The 15,977-nt window shown below is 46.0% G+C and overlaps 1 protein-coding gene across 1 annotated transcript in view; it reads right to left on the reverse strand.

Annotated features, from left to right (window-relative positions):
- The window catches only part of MRAP2 (melanocortin 2 receptor accessory protein 2), a 39,714-nt gene extending 24,156 nt beyond the window's left edge, over positions 1-15,558 (reverse strand). Inside the window, 1 exon segment of the mRNA XM_059701061.1 lies at positions 15,191-15,558. The gene's annotated coding sequence lies outside the window, so the exon portion shown is untranslated.
- Between the last annotated feature and the right edge of the window lie 419 nt (positions 15,559-15,977).

The raw sequence follows: 15,977 nt of genomic DNA on the forward strand, positions 1-15,977 counted from the left end.
GGGTTATTTCCCTCAACAACAAAAAATTAATTTCCTCAGAAAATGAGAATTAATGACTCAAACCTAAGAGGCACTATCCTCATTCATGAGAATTTTATGAGAGACAGAGAGGAGTAGCTAGCTCTTCAGTTGGAGGGTCAGAGATAAATGACAGATTAAGATAAACGTAATTTTAATTGTAGAATGTTAAGAATTTCACACCGCACAGGGGAAAAGTCACCGAAAGACCAAGGTCTTCATCTTTGCTCTACTTCCATTTGCTATGTGGCCAGGCAAGACACTCGTCTCTCCCAGCCACATTTTCCTCCTCTGCAAACCTGCTCATCCCCGCTGCCCGAAGATGCTGTTGTCAAGAAACGGTCTGGCTACGTTCACTAATAGCTACCATGATCACCCAGCTGGTTTTTTTGCTTCTACTGTTACTAACCCACTGTAATCCTTTCTCCACACATCAGCCAATGATCTTTTTTTTTTAAAAAAATTGCTCTTTTCATTCCTTTGCCTAATTCTTTTAATGCCTTCTCACTGATCTAAGGATAAAGTCCAAAATCATTAAAATGTCCTACAAGGTCATAACTTGGGCCTGGATGTCTCCTCCAATCATACCACACACCCTATCAAACTGTACTTGCATTGACTGCATTTCCTCAAACACTTCATGCTCTCTGCTACCTGCACACATGCTGTTCCCTCTGGAAGGAGTGTCCTTCCTACCACTACATTCCAACCCATTCTTCCTTCTCTGCTCATCATCTACATCAGGGATCAGCAAACCTTGCCAACCACCGGCTCCTGTACTGACTGCAAGTGAAGAATGATTTTTACATTTTTAATGGTTAGAAAAGTCAAAAGAATGGTAATATTATGTGACATGAGAAAAGTACATGAAACCCAAATATCAGTGTCAGAAATAAAGTTTTATTTGGAACACAGCCACCTTCGTTTGGTTTTGCATTTTTTAAGGCTTCTGTAGTATTACAATAACAGAGCTGAGGAGTTGTCACAGAGATAGTGTGGCCCAAAGGCTAAAATATTTACTTTCTGTTCTTCTATAGAAAGAGTTTGCCAACCTAGAGCAATGAAAAAGAAAAAAAGAAAGATGTGAGCTTCAGTTTTTCCATCAGGAAAACGAAGATGGCATCAGTACCTACTTCACGGGATTGCTGTTAAAGTTTAAATGTGATATTGCATGAAATGTCACTCGCCTGGATCTAGGTAAGATCAATCAATAGTAGCCGGGACTATTATTATTATTAATTATTAGCTAAGCAATGCTAGTTTGGGACAGAAAAGCCTAGGCTTGTTCTTCAGACATCAGCCACTCCCCTGTCAGCCAATTCTACCAAGTTCACCACGTAGTTAATTGATCTATGTGTTCTAGACAAATGAATAAAATTACAATAAAAATAACTCAGAAGACATTTGTTTAGTTTGCTTGAAAGTTATCATGAGAAACATGTACATCCTGGAATTCATGCTGCTCCATCCATCAAAAAGATGGTAATAATCTCTCTGTTTACAGAAGGGAAATAAGATGAGGTCTGGCTTGAACATATCATTTTTATTGGAAATCAGTATTACAGACAATGTAATAAGCTGAGCAGAGGAAAGCACCAGGCTTCATCTAATGTCAAGACTGTTAATAGAAAAACAGCAAAAGTGCATAAAACAATGAAAATAAAGCCAGGATAGTGTTTTCCGTGTTCTGCCTCAGCTGCTGGCCCCTGGCTATACTGTTCTCCACATCTGCACACATTGCTGGCCACAGCTGTGGTTTTCCTGTCACCCTCTAGGGACAGAAAGAAACACTGACACCCCCTCATTGGGCTGATCAAGGACCAGCATAAACAATAGCCGTGAAAGAGACAGACCCAAGAAATATCAACCACTTACCTACCATAGAGAAAATGTTTCTTAAATCCTCCTTTTTCTCCTCCTTACACCACCCCTGCTTATCTAATGAACCATTTAGGGATGGGGAGAGACCAAACGTAATGAAAGTCACATCTGCAAAGACCCTGAAAGTGGAAAGGCTGATCTTTGTGCTGACAAACACACCTAGAGACAAGAGTGAGTGAATAACAGAGCCAAAGGTTCTGGGCAAATAACAGTATCAGAGGTTCTTCAGGGAATGAAATGCTAGACAACCCCGCCCCAGCAGCCACCATTTCGGCAGTCTTCGCATAAAAGCAGGGGGTTTTGTTTCCACTGTTTTTCCCTCTCAGTTCTTGAATCCCAGAGACAAAGGTTTGGAGGACAGACCTCTGGCCCCTCCTTTAAAGCAGTCACCTCGCACCCTTGCAAAAGTCCACGAGGCATTATTTTTTTCATCCACGAGTGATCAGCTTGGGCGGTCAACAACACAATGACACACAGCAAGCAGGTGGCTTAGCCAGGACAGATTTTGTATAGCATCCGTTATCGAAAACAAGGCTGCCTTTCTGAGCTTTGCGGAAACATAAACTCACTGTGTCACCATACGGAAGCTGCCAGCCTGTCTGGGTAGCAGCCCCAGAGGCTGATATTCTCACCAGGAACATCTGGCTCACAGCAGGCGGTGAGGGAAAGGTCGTCTGGCACCAGCTCACTCGTGCCTGGGGGTGCTGAGAGGCAGGCAGGTGCTCTCTCTGAACACAGCAAACAGGAAACGCAGCACTTGAAGGAGCCCTCTGCGCCTCTGCTTCTCACATATTTTCATAATGTAGGATCCATGATGTCAGCATCATTAAAAATAACTTCTTCAAGAGGAAACATCCTAACCAAGCTTCCCGGAGCAGCAATAAGAGATTAATTGTTCTTCTGAGCAGCTAAAAGCAGCCTTGCCAGCCATAATGAAAAGTTACCACCTCACCTCAAAGCCACACCTGTAAAGGAAGTCTACCTGTGCATGGGGTAGTTTAGGCCAGCTTCTGGGGAGGAGAGGGATACAAATATATCTCAAATCCAGTTAGAAAGAACATGATTAGCAGGCCCCAGACACTTTTCGTGGCTATGTAAACATCACCCCTTCTCCCATGCATGGCCCCAACACTTTCATCCCTCTGCTGACTATCCAGTCTTTCCTCCTCCAACCTAGGTTCCCACAGCACTCCCTGGCACTCAGCTTCTTAAAGACACAGGTCAAGCAATGCTCTCCATCTCCCCAATTTAGTGAGATGTTGTCCTGGGACATGCAACCTTCTATGGGGTGAATAAAGGCTCTTCATCAATATCCTTGGTGGGTTATGATGGGTACACACACCAATCAGGCCGTTGCCTTGGAATTAGACAACCTTTATTTCCATGTTAAGGAGTAAACATCAACAGCTGAGTTTTCCCAGTGATTGCCAACTCAGGAATAGGACTAGCACATTAAAGAAAAATCCAAAAGATGCCTATAACCCCTGAAAATGAGCGTGTGTGCGCGCGCACACACACACACACCCCAGAACAGACACACACACCCCAGCACAGACAGAAAGAGCACCCAGAAAGGCACCCCAGAAGCTCCCAGCCAATGCCACAGATCCAAATACCCATGGTGACCAGCCTGCACAGAGGAAGAAGACCTAATGACCTATTCAAATTTCAGAACAAAATTCTCTATTGCAGTGCGATTCTATCTTCTTTGTCTTCCATTCACAAACTCCAAAAGTAGGCATGCCACCTAGGACACCAACCTCTGTTCTGGCCTGAGCCATAAATGTCTCATGAGTTACCTGTTCTTATGTCTTTCTTCCTCATATTCTTAAGAACAACAGTCCCTAGCACAACACAGAGATGTCACCCTCATGACCCATCACCCAATCTCTCTCCCACAAAGGCATCTGAGAAACCAGAGGTAACGACCCACCAGGCCACACTCTAGTGGCTGAGAAGGCCAAGGTTGGAACTTCAGAATCACAGCTTTGGGAGCTTAACTCCCTCATCGCATGGAGATGTGACCAGGCACCCAAATCAGAACTGACGGTACACCCAGTTTACCTCTACCTAAGTGGGTAGAGTCACACAGAGATCAAAGAGAGGCTTGGAGGTTCTGAGTTGGGCAAATGGTTAGCTCAGAGCCAGCTGGATACCCCTAAAGCATGTCTATAAGGCAACGCATGCCAGCAAAGAACCGTGCCCGAGCCTCTAACATCAGAGCCTTTGCGATCTCCTCTCAGGGCCGTGCTTTAAAAATGCTGACGCGATCCTCTTCCCCAGCTCAATTCTTTTTCCAGATTCCCTGTGAGCCACCACCTTCTACTTGCTCTTGTCACTTCAATTCTCAAGTTTGCAGATCCCTTTTCTGTGAATCCATTTTAAGTCAGAAACTCCTTTCATGGGTGTGCATTTTTACTTTCTCCAATTAAAGAGGTCAGGCATCTGGACCCTAGAGTCTTCTCCTCCTCCTGACAACCATCTTTGACTTGAGCATGCATCTTACTTTTGAGGTCTGACACTCTGGCTACTAACACACTGGGTTCCTTCTCCCCTTGCAAATGGACATACTTCCCAAATTTCTCTACACCAAGCATGTCATTTAAACGAGGCCTATGGCCTGCAAGCCGCAAGTTTGACATGCTTGCTTTACACTATCAACTTTTTCATGCCATTCCCTGGTATATCCGAGAAGGCACTCAGTTACCCAGCAGACCTCAAAAACATGGTGATTGACAGCTGGCCACGAAATTGTGGGTGCATGTTCCTGTCTATTCCCACTTGACTGCACAGCAGCTACTTGTTTCTAGGAGCTAAATGTGGAACACGAAGTGTTCTCAAGCCTGAAGAATTTCTCTGTCTTAAAATCAGAATCAATGCCAATAGAAGGACAATTTCCAAAACCAGACAAAGGACTTAATATTTCATGGAGCTAGATATTCATCCAACACCTGAAATGGAGAGACAATTAATGAGTGGGACTCCTTCCTCCACCAATTGTGCAAGAAAATGAGTAAGGGGTTGAGACTCCTAAACTCGCCTCCTCCAATAATGCCCTGCGTACCTATATAGTAGTCAATAGGCCAGAAAGTAATTTTTAAAGTTAGTGTTTCCCAGCTCTGTTCCACTCTGGCTCAGTCCAGCCAATGATGATTGCATGAACATCCAGGGACTGAAACACAATGACTGTCCCTTGAGCCTCTGGAGATGTTTGCAGACAGTAACAGATCTTTGCAATACACCCCATAGTACAGGCTATGCTAGGACTGCACAGATCAATCCTCTAGTGGCCTCCTCTGTCCTCCTGACTCTTTACCATAAGCACCGTCAGGGCAGGGCCTCCCTGCTCTTCACTGCAGTACTTCCAGCAATCCACACAAGGCCTGGCTCCCAGCACACGAGCAATAAATACTTATTGAATCAATTTCTTATAATGTGGAGAAGCCACAAAGTTATACTCTTTCACTCTCTTTCCCAGCCCTGAACCTGAGGCAGAGTTCTCCCATTCTGTCAGAGGCTTCAGTTGCCCGCACAGGGAAGAAAACACACTGTAAAACCTCTGTGGGGAAAGGATTTCCTGAGACTAGATGAGGCGTGACTCTGAGATAGGTGTGGGGGTGGCAGGCCCACTGCCCCCAGTGGCCACACCTCAGCCCAGCCCTGCAGATTTAAGAAGCCGGGTTTTCACAGAGCCCTATGTGAGGAAGCTCTCATGACCTGAGTCACACTGACCAAGCATAGCGGAACGATTTACAACCAGAGCATCACTTTGTTGAATTACAATAAGGAATAAATGCCCAAGTGGATCAGAGCATATTTTACACGGTCTAAGAAATAAAATTTAAGATCAGAAGAGTAGCTGGTGAGTGTGGAATTCGGGCAAAGGAGTTATGTAATAGAACAGGGCTCTATTCAGCTACCCCATTGCATGCGTGCCAGGATGCTGTGCTGTCTCATATCCCAACACAGATGTCCTGCTGCAGCCACAAAATGAGGCCATTCCCACGGTGGGGCTGGGGTCCCCACCACAGAAATGTCACAAGGTTAATTAACTCCTGCCTTTTGCTGGATCTTGCTTTTCTTGGTCTGGACTTCAAAAAATTCTAGGCATATTGAGGCGTGGAATCTCAAGTCGACCACACTGACATAGCTAGGTTTTCTGGACTCCAAATATTGTTTACTTGTGTTTGCTCTATTCCTGATTCTTCATAGAGTCAAGTCAATGACCAACTATCAAAAAGCAGTGCTTCACAGTGAGATAACACACCCATTAGGATGGTTGTTATTTAAAATAAAATTCTAAAAAACAGAAAACAATAAGTGTCAGCAATGATGTAAGAAATCGAAAACTTTATGTTTTGCTGGTGGGAATGTAAAATGGCGCAGCTGCTATGAGAGACCGTAGAGCAGTTACTCAAAAATTTAAACATGGAATATCTTATGATCCCTCAATTCCAACTCTGGGTATACACCTAAAGAGAAAAAATTAAAGGAGGGACTCCAATAGTTATTATACAATCTCCACAACAACATTACTCACAATAGCCAAAAGGTGGAAGCAATCCAAAGGTACACTGGCAAATGAATGAATAAACAAAACGTAGTATGTACGTGCAACAGGATATTATCCAGCTTTAGAAAGAGGAAACTCTGGCATATGCTACAACATGGATGGACCTTCAAAACATAATGCTAAATGCAATAAGCCAGACTCACAAGGGCAAATATTACAGAGTTCCACTGAAATGATGTACCTAGACCAGCCGTGGACAAACTACGGCCCGCGGGCCGGATACGGCCCGTTTGAAATGAATAAAACTAAAAAAAAAAAAAAGACCGTACCCTTTTATGTAATGATGTTTACTTTGAATTTATATTAGTTCACACAAACACTCCATCCGTGCTTTTGTTCCGGCCCTCCGGTCCAGTTTAAGAACCCATTGTGGCCCTCGAGTCAAAAAGTTTGCCCACCCCTGACCTAAACTATTCAAATTACATAAAGACAGAGAGTAGAGTGGTGGTTGTCAAGGGCGAGGGGGAGTGTTTGATGGTTCAGAGTTTCAGTCTGGGGTGAGGAACAAGTTCTGGAGATGGATAGTGGTGATGGTTGGACAACAAAGTGAATGTACTTAATGCCACTGACTGGTACACTTAAAAATGGTAAATTTTATATTGTCCATATTTTAAAAGTTCTAAAAATTGTTTTAAATAAGGAAATAATTTAAAAACCAGTACTTTTTGACAATGTACTTGGAAGGAATGTAACCGAGAGCTCCTCAAAGCAAAGGAGCACCACAGGTGAGAAAAAATGGTGCTGGGACATCCAGACGCCCTCCCGGTGTGGGCTCCCTCCGTGGCCAGCCTTCAAGGATCCAGCTTTGCTCTTTCCAAGAGCTCGTGTGGTGCCTCCTCTCCACGGAAAAGCAGTGCTCTGACGGGGCTGCAAGGAACCACCCTTCTCCAAACCAGGGAGAGTATTTGTGCTGAAGGCAGCCACGGTCCTCTGAGGAAATAAATTTCTGTTGTTTAAGCCACTCGGTCTTTGGTATTTTGTTATGGCAGCCCTGGGAAAGTAATATAGCTGCTAGAATTAATTTTTGAAATAACAATGTTCTTTTTTAAAAAAATATTTTATTGATTTTTTTTACCAAGAGGAAGGGAGAGAGATAGAAACATCAATGAGAGAGAAACACTGATCAGCTGCCTCCTGCACACTCCCTACTGGGGATGTGCCCACAACCAAGGTACATGCCCTTGACCGGAATCAAACCTGGGACCTTTCAGTCCACAGGCCGACGCTCTATCCACTGAGCCAAACCGGTTAGGGCAATAATGTTCTTTTTGATAAGATGATTCTATAAACTGTCCTAGAGAGCCCATTAAAAATGACTTCCCTTTTACCCATCACTCTTACTATAAGTAAACAACAAATATATTTTTTGGAAGAAAACCATTTTCAAAATGCCATTAATCTCTCCCAGTATATGCCATCTTCAATAAATATGTTTATTACCAGGTACATTTTCATCAACATGTACTTCAAGGAGAAAGAGCACTAGTTTTAAGCATGCTAAGATTAGTATAAGTTAATTCAGCCCAACAAAAATATTCTGAACATTGTGAGCTCAACTATAAAACATTTAATGGAAGGTGAAAAGTAAAGGCCTGTAACCCCAAAGAATTCAGGCTTCACACACACACAAACACACACACAGGTTAAGGTGCAACACTAAAGTCTGATGACACAAACAGACAACAGGTACAAAGGGTTCGTTAAGAAAGGGAGGGCTCATTATGGCATAAGAACCTGGTAGGGGACCTCAAAGATGGTCCTCTGAGCCCTTGTCCACTCTATTCCACCTGCCAGGCTGGACTGGCATCCCCCTCCTCTCGATTCCTATCTACCTTTGAGGGTAGGGCTCAGTCACCACTTGCCCCATGGGGTCCTGTTCAAGTATCTCAGCCCAGGAGGACTCTCTCCCCTCTCTGAAAGCCCATCACACGGGTTACTGGAATCATTTTAATAAGGAGAGAATATAAATCAGACTGCCTAAGGATCTGACTTTGCCTCTTACTGAACCTTTAGAGGGATGTGCATAGCTGCTATATTACACAGCCGGGTGCATTACCATTTTAGTGGTACTGGGGAAACAACCACCCTTTCCATTTTAATTAGTGTAGTTTTTTGAAATAAGACTCGGGCGAGTGAGATCCTGAATGCTCAGTTGGTAAATAAGCCTGCTTCGTAGTTACTGCTCAGGTGTCTATCTCCAAGCAGCACACACTGTTCTTTATGGCCCAGAGCGGAATCATTCTTTTACAACCAAGCTAAAAGGAGAGAAATTGGGTATTTCCATCTCTATTCCCCAGAAAAGAAAGTTTAAATCAAAGTAGTGATTTATTTAAGAGCTGGAGACAGAGCAGCAGGAAAGCTACACTTTCTGATGATCATCTTATCCTCCTGGGTCTGGGGTTCACAGCTTCTCCACCTACTCCACCCACAAGCCCGGATTACAAGAAAACCAGAGCTTGGCACAGTGAAAGCAGTCGGGCTCCAGGCACCCTGGGACTCCTCGGCTTGCGTGAAGGAGTCCAGCCAGGAGGGAGCCAGAGGGGGCCTTACCAAGCGAGGGGCAGAGAGTAGGTCCCCCATCTGCTTGCCTAGGACTCAGGATGCCAAACAAACCCCGAAACCTCGAGCATATCTGGCAAGTTCTCCTGGAGCATCAATTTTAAGAGAAGACTTGGAGGATTATTTTTTTATTAAATCAGTTCAGCTATGATACAGAGCAAACTGCAAAAATCAAATGAATATTCCAGATAAACATACACTTGCTTCTGGGAGCCTTGGCCTCTGCTTCGGACTCCCAGAAACACAGGTGCACTCTCCTCCCCTGCTGGGGTAATTTAGTGGGAAATTTAAAGAGGTTCTGAGAGGAAAATATGTAGGTTTACATGATACCGTTTCCAGATCTTCATCTTATAATTATTTCTTTTCTCCTCCTGCACGCCCCCTCCAGATAGAATTACATTTTCTGGGGAAATCTACACAAAGGTTAGTAGAAAGAGGTTATGTTGACAACCATTGATCCACACTCATCATCTCCTAATTTTTCTTCTTTTTCAACCAGGCAACTTCAGAGCCAACCCACAGGAAGCTGCCCCTCAGCCTGCCCTGCCTTTGCCTTCAGCGGGCGTTTTGCTGTTCGCAAGGCCATGCACGAAGAATACAAAGGCGCCTTGGAAGAGAATCATTTTTTGAAGCTTATATTTTCCCTTGAAGGGTCATTAAATTTACTTGTGTTCTCTAGCCAGGCGAAGATTGCATAGATCTTGGGGAAACAAATACAAGCAACAATTAAAGCCAGATTTTAACAGCCCTAACATTAGCATCTCATACATTCTCAATTTCTGCTTTTTTTTACTTCACCATAATGGACTGAAGAATCACATTTGCAAGGAAGAAAAAGCAAAAGTGCACATTTTCCCCTCTGTCCACCAAGACTAAGCAATTCTCATACTTCAGTCAAGGGGAAAAAATCACTATGCACCCTGAAATAAGCCAAAAATAACATGACCAATGTCTAAAAGCTGGTCTCCAAAATAAGAAAACCTTGAACATGTCCCATAAGCCTGGACTCACTACGAAAAAAAAACAGCTTCTCTCCCGATTGCTTGCCATCTGAATGTCTGAAGATAAGCTATGACTTTTGGGAATATGATAATTGTGAATATGAAAGTTTTCAATCTTTAACAACAGACTGATGTCCACTTGAGAACCCTGGTAATTTTATGGGGTATTTTCTTTCAAGCATTTATGCTTTATCTGATGAGCCGGTCTTCTGAAGCCTGACCCCTTGCGCTCTAAATGCCCCTACCTCTAAACCTTCCACTGTCTGAAGCACATGTAACATCCAGCAAACGCACTGCTGCTCTTTACTATTTCTTTTTTTAAATATATTTTTTATTGATTTCAGAGAGGAAGGGAGAGGAGACAAAAGATAAAAACATCAATGATGAGAGAGAATCATTGATCAGCTGTCTCCTGCATGCCCCCCACTGGGACCAAGCCTGCAACCCAGGCATGTGCCCTGACTGGGAATTGAACCTTGACCTCCTGGTTCCTAAATCCAGGCTCAACCACTGAGAAACACCAGCCAGGCTACTCTTTACTCTTTCAGCTGAAGCATGTATAATCCATGCTCTGAGCTGGCACATGTGTGGGACTGAATCAACAATTTCATTTTTCTCCTCCACTGCCCCTTAAAATGCATACTTGGGTTCATCCGCCCTGCCCTCAGATGAACACTTGCGCAAGTACCATGACTTTTCTGCTCAAGCAACCACTTCAAAGTCCCCAAAGAACTAAAATGTGCAGTCTGAAAAGAAAAGAAACTTCAACTTCGTTATAACACTAAATCCTGCCCAACGCCAGCTAGGTCCTGCCGCAACTGGTCCGCAGCAGGGCTTGGGGGACAGTTAACCTCTGTTCTCTATCTCCACCTTATGCCCAACTGCTGCAGCTGCTCACCCCTCTGAGATCAGAGCAAGCGGACAAGACTGTAATAACTGTTTTCACACTCTCTATGGGTGATTTAGTGATATTCATTGTCCTTAACTGACTGCTCACTCCTACCATAGCTTCTAGATTTCTGGAAACTCTAGCTGCTGAGGTGCCCTTGCTCTTGGGCTGAATTTAGAGTGGCCCAGGGCAAGCCCCCCCTCCCACATGACCCCACCTGGTCCTCAGGACATCCTCAGCATCCTTTATCCCCACAAACTCTGGGGAAGGAGGTGATCCTGCAGCCCAGGCCACCTCGTGTGCTCCAATGCAGGGAACACATGTACAGCTCAGCTAGTGGTCCCACAATAGTCCCCCCCCCCACACACACACATTAGGTTTGGGATAAAGGAAGGAACAAAAGATCCCTTTGAAGAAGTCCTCTCTCAATCCTCATATTCTTGAAATGACCAATGGTTTGTGAGTTATGAAAAAGTTCTCAAATATTTACACTGAAATTTCTACTTGGTGGCCTGGTACTTTCCTTTCAAATTTCACTGACCTTGAGTAAGTGTCTCAGTCAGAACTTCGATTTAGTACCCTATTTTTTATAAACACCAATGTTTAGAATAGCCTGTTAATTTCCAATTGTTTTTAGAGTTCACTTTTCTCATATATCTCTTAAAACTGAGGAACTTGAGTACTGAAAGGGGCATTCAGAAACATCAAACTCAACATAAAATCTTCACGCAGTTTGGAATCCTCTCCCAGTCCTGACAGAAGATCACCCAGCGTGGGCTCTGATCTGCTTCTACCTCCTCTTCCTCGGGGGCCTGAGGACTGGCCTCGTAACTGGACCAGGCTCCTTCCTGCAAAGTTAAATGCTCCCTGTTCTTCATGTGGCCTGGCAGTCAGACCCTCGTCATCCAGGACACCTTCCTCCGGATGCCCTGAGGTTGGTCGTCTCTGTCCTCTACAGAGGGGCCACCCAGAATGGTCACTGAGTAAAGTGGGCCCGGGCTCCTTTGATCCAAATGCCACAGGTTGGGGGCAGATGACAGTGGTGAAGGGCTCAGGTTGTAATATTCTGATCCTAGTTCTACTACTTACTAGTTATGTAATCTTCTGCAAATTACTCAATCTCTCTGTGCCTAGCCTTCTCATCTGAAAAACGGGAGTGGTGCCAATCATATTCCGTACTCGTGGGATTGTTACAGGGATTGAGATAAAATTGTGAAACGCTCCTAACTGTGCCTGGCACATAATAAGCTCCATATAAATGTCTATTAAAAGGCCTGCCCTTATCTCTGCAACCCCTGTCTGCTCCGGAGCAGCTACTTCACACTATGTGTAGTTCATTCAGAACTTGGTGGGCCATTGAAACACCCAGAGTTTCTCTCTCACATGAAGTGCTACTCACCAGGGCCACTCCTTCCTTTACTTAAAAACATTTTTTAATTAAATCTATTGGGGTGACACTGGTCAATAAAACCATGTAGGGTTTCGCCTGGTCAGTGTGGCTCAGTGGTAGAGCATCGACCTATGAACCAGGAGGTCACAGTTTGATTCCAGGTCAGGGCATGTGCCCAGTTTGCAGGCTCGCTCCCCAGCAGGGAGTGTGCAGGAGGCAGCCCATCAATGATTCTCTCTCATCATCAATGTTTCTATCTCTCTCTCCCTCTCCCTTCCTCTCTGAAAGCAATAAAAATCTTTTAAAAAACCATTCAGATTTCAAGTATAGAACTCTATCCCACATCACCTGCATCCTGCATGGTGCACTCACCACCCAAAGTCAAGTCTCTTTCCGCCACCAGTTAGCCCCCCTTTGCCCTCTTCCACCTCTCCCTGCCCTCAGCAATCACTATACTGTGGTTCATGTCAATGTGTTGTTGTTTTTTTTCCTTCTTAATCCTGTCACCCTTTTCACCCAGCCCCTCAACCTCCATTGGCTCTGAACCTAAATGTGGAACTAGACCTTCAACCCTAATGTGAACTCAACATTCTAGTATTACTCCGTAGTATTTTTTTGAGTCTCGTTAGAGTACCCTACTAGATTTGTAGTGGCTAAGAGGTGCAGGGAGAAGCACAGACTTCCTGTATGTCCACTCTTCCCCTAACCTCATCCTTAGGGACAGTGTAAGACTTTGTCACATGCCTCTGCAAAAGCAGGACACACTTGAGATTGTCCATGAGGGGGAGGGGGGTCAGTGACTTTATAGGTCCCTTACTTAGGGAACCTCATTGAAATGTAAATAACAACAGCCACCCAGCTCTGAGGGCCAAAGGGGACCAGGGAACCAACCTACCTACCTACCATGTATCAGAAAGAACCTAACTAAGCTGCTACCACACCCTTACAATAACAGGTTAAAAATAAAGGAATAAGAGATGAATTCTGATTGGCAAAATACCTCCACATCTGGGGGCCTAGAGAAATGGGGAGGAAAAAGATTACATTTTCCAGAATGTGCTGATGATATCATTTGCAAGATAAAAGATGGTGACCACCCCCCCCCCCCACCCTGTGGGCAGAGTGGGGTTAGCCTGGGAAGATGAATGGGGCAGCTAGGATAAGTATGCATACCCAAGCAGAGGGCAGCAGGACAAACACACACAGGGAGGGGTTGTGAGGCTGGGCCTCACTTCCTCCCTTCCCCCTCCCTTGGTCCCTATCCCTGGGGCCTTTCGTTAAAAATAATAATAACAAAAGAATTATCACACAAGGACGTGGTTCATAAAACAATACTTACTAGTAGCTTTGGGAACATGCAATGCACTCTGATGTTTTCTCTTCCCTTCTAATGATTTCATGTTTTTAAAAATGCTGGTGTGACTCACTACACGGATGTCATTACCCCAATGAGTCAGGACCCACATGCGAAAAGCAATGGCCATGACTGTCCCTAGCTACAGACCAGCTGGTTGCTGGAAAAGAGGAAGAAGTTAGTTTGGCATAAATTGTCTTCATAAATTCTTTCCTAGGTGGTCTCGAGCTATCTTCTTTAAGGACTGACGTTGGATTGCTGCCAAGATTTCATGTTTCCCTCTTTTGAAAAGTCTCCCGGCTCTGCTCTCATCTCGCAGGCTGCTCCAAGGTTACTGTGGGCGCTTTCATGCGCTAGAATGTCTGCTACTTGGGCCTTGAACAATCCAGCCCACCTGCGGGATTTGGGCTGGCCCTTCTGATTTGAAAAGAAATCGACAGAAGCTACTCTTTCTCCTGTTACCTGTTAATATCATCTCATCTTCCATCAACGCTGAAGGACCTTGCCGCTCAGAACAAACTCTCTGTTGTGCGCAGGCACCCCAGGGGCTCATGGTGGCCTCTTGCTTTCTGGAACTCATCCCTGCAGGACTGGGCCACCTTCCTCCCCGAGTTCTCGGGATGCGCCCCAAGTGATGGACCTAAGGAGCCTCACAGCCCTCGTTTCCAGACCCTACTGTGAACTGGGGGATTCGGCTGGGAAACTTGTTTAATTTGTAAGAATTCATGTACGTACAGGCGTTCCCTTCTCGCCCCCGGAGTAGCACAGACACTCGCCCACAGCTCCCTTTGCTTTCAGAACGCTGTGGAGTGTTATGTTGCCTTTGGATTAAGTCCCAGGTAATCTTGGATTTTTCGTGTTACCTTTGCTGTGGAAGCCTCAAAGCCTCAGAACAAGTTTCTCACTGGGCGACTCTGTTCCGTAATTAATTACGCAGAAAGGATGGCAGAGGGAGGAAAACGAACCCGATATTTCCCTCTCTAATCAGTAACGTGGCCTGCGGGCAGGCCCTCCTGTGCAAGCAAAATGAATTCACTGTCAAGCAGGGTTCATTCTGAGAACCCTGCCCACTGCAGGGGCGCGCCCGGCCAGCACACAGCGCGTTTCGCTGGAACCCGCGAGAACCCTGCGCCCAGAAGGTCTCGCAGTTGCAGGACATGACGGGGTGAGGCAGGCGGGGAGCAGAAAGTTTGCTCACCCTCCGGAGAAGGTGTGACCCGGCTCTTAGCAAAGAGGAGAAAACCCACCCAAGTCCCGAGCGCCCCTGCTTGCAGCCTGTCCTAAGCCCTCCGGGGGGACATTCTCAGCAGCGGGCTGTGGGGAAGGTTTTAAACTTAGGCCCCACTTTCCCCTGGGCACCCTCAAACCCCGGTTCTCCGCTCCCCACTCCCATCCTCCCCCCAAAATCCCAAACTAAAAACCACCCCAAACCACATCCAGCCGACCGCCTTCGCCAGAGCCTCAAGCACTCCACTCTGAGCCCCGGGTTGCTCGTCCCAGGGCACCCCCTCCCTTCCTGGCTTACCGGATGGTGCGCCCGGGCCGCCGGGCGCAGCTGCTCGGAGGTGCGTGAGCGCTGCCTGGCCGCTTTCTCTTCCTCCCCCTTCTCCTCCTCCCTCCTTCGGAAGCCCGGGCTGCCGGCTGCCTGGGGCTGGGAATCCCTCCGGGCTCCGCGGTGCACTGCACCGGGCGGAGACGCGCGCTCCCGACCCACCGGAGGCTGCGCAGGGTGCAGGAGCCGCCTCCCCGCCCCGGATGCCGAGGCCAAGGAGAGGTGAGCTATGCAGAGCAGTCTCCTGCTAAAGCCGCCCTCACTCTCAGTCTAACTCTAACCAGACCCTGCTGGTTAGAAAGGAACCGAAGTCTGAGAATATTCTTTACCACCCACCCTGGCTCCTCAGTGAGTCTCTTGGGCCAACTTCGAGTAATGGAGGTGAGCGAGAGGGCGGGGCCAGCATGAATAAGATCTATGAAAAACCTTTAGCATTGGGTGCAAGTTCAGTTAAGGGCAGGGCTCTCCATCATGTGGTACTTAAATTGCTACCTCAGTTTTCCTTCTCCTCCTGCTTCCTGGGACATGCAGGTGTCAAATGTCCCCCAAACAGGGCCCCGGATAGGAGGGGACCAGAAGTACATTCAAGTTAGCAGACATGGCTCACCCCTCACTTCCAGTCAATAGTTACTGAGTCCATATTCCATGCCAGACACGGATCTGGGCCCTGGGGATACAGCCTCCTAGAGCATATATTCTAGGGGAGAGACAGGGATAAACATAACGAATAAGTAAAATATGTAGTGTGTGAAACAGCCCC

Source organism: Myotis daubentonii, chromosome 6, assembly GCF_963259705.1.
Source record: "Myotis daubentonii chromosome 6, mMyoDau2.1, whole genome shotgun sequence".
NCBI lineage: Eukaryota > Metazoa > Chordata > Mammalia > Chiroptera > Vespertilionidae > Myotis > Myotis daubentonii.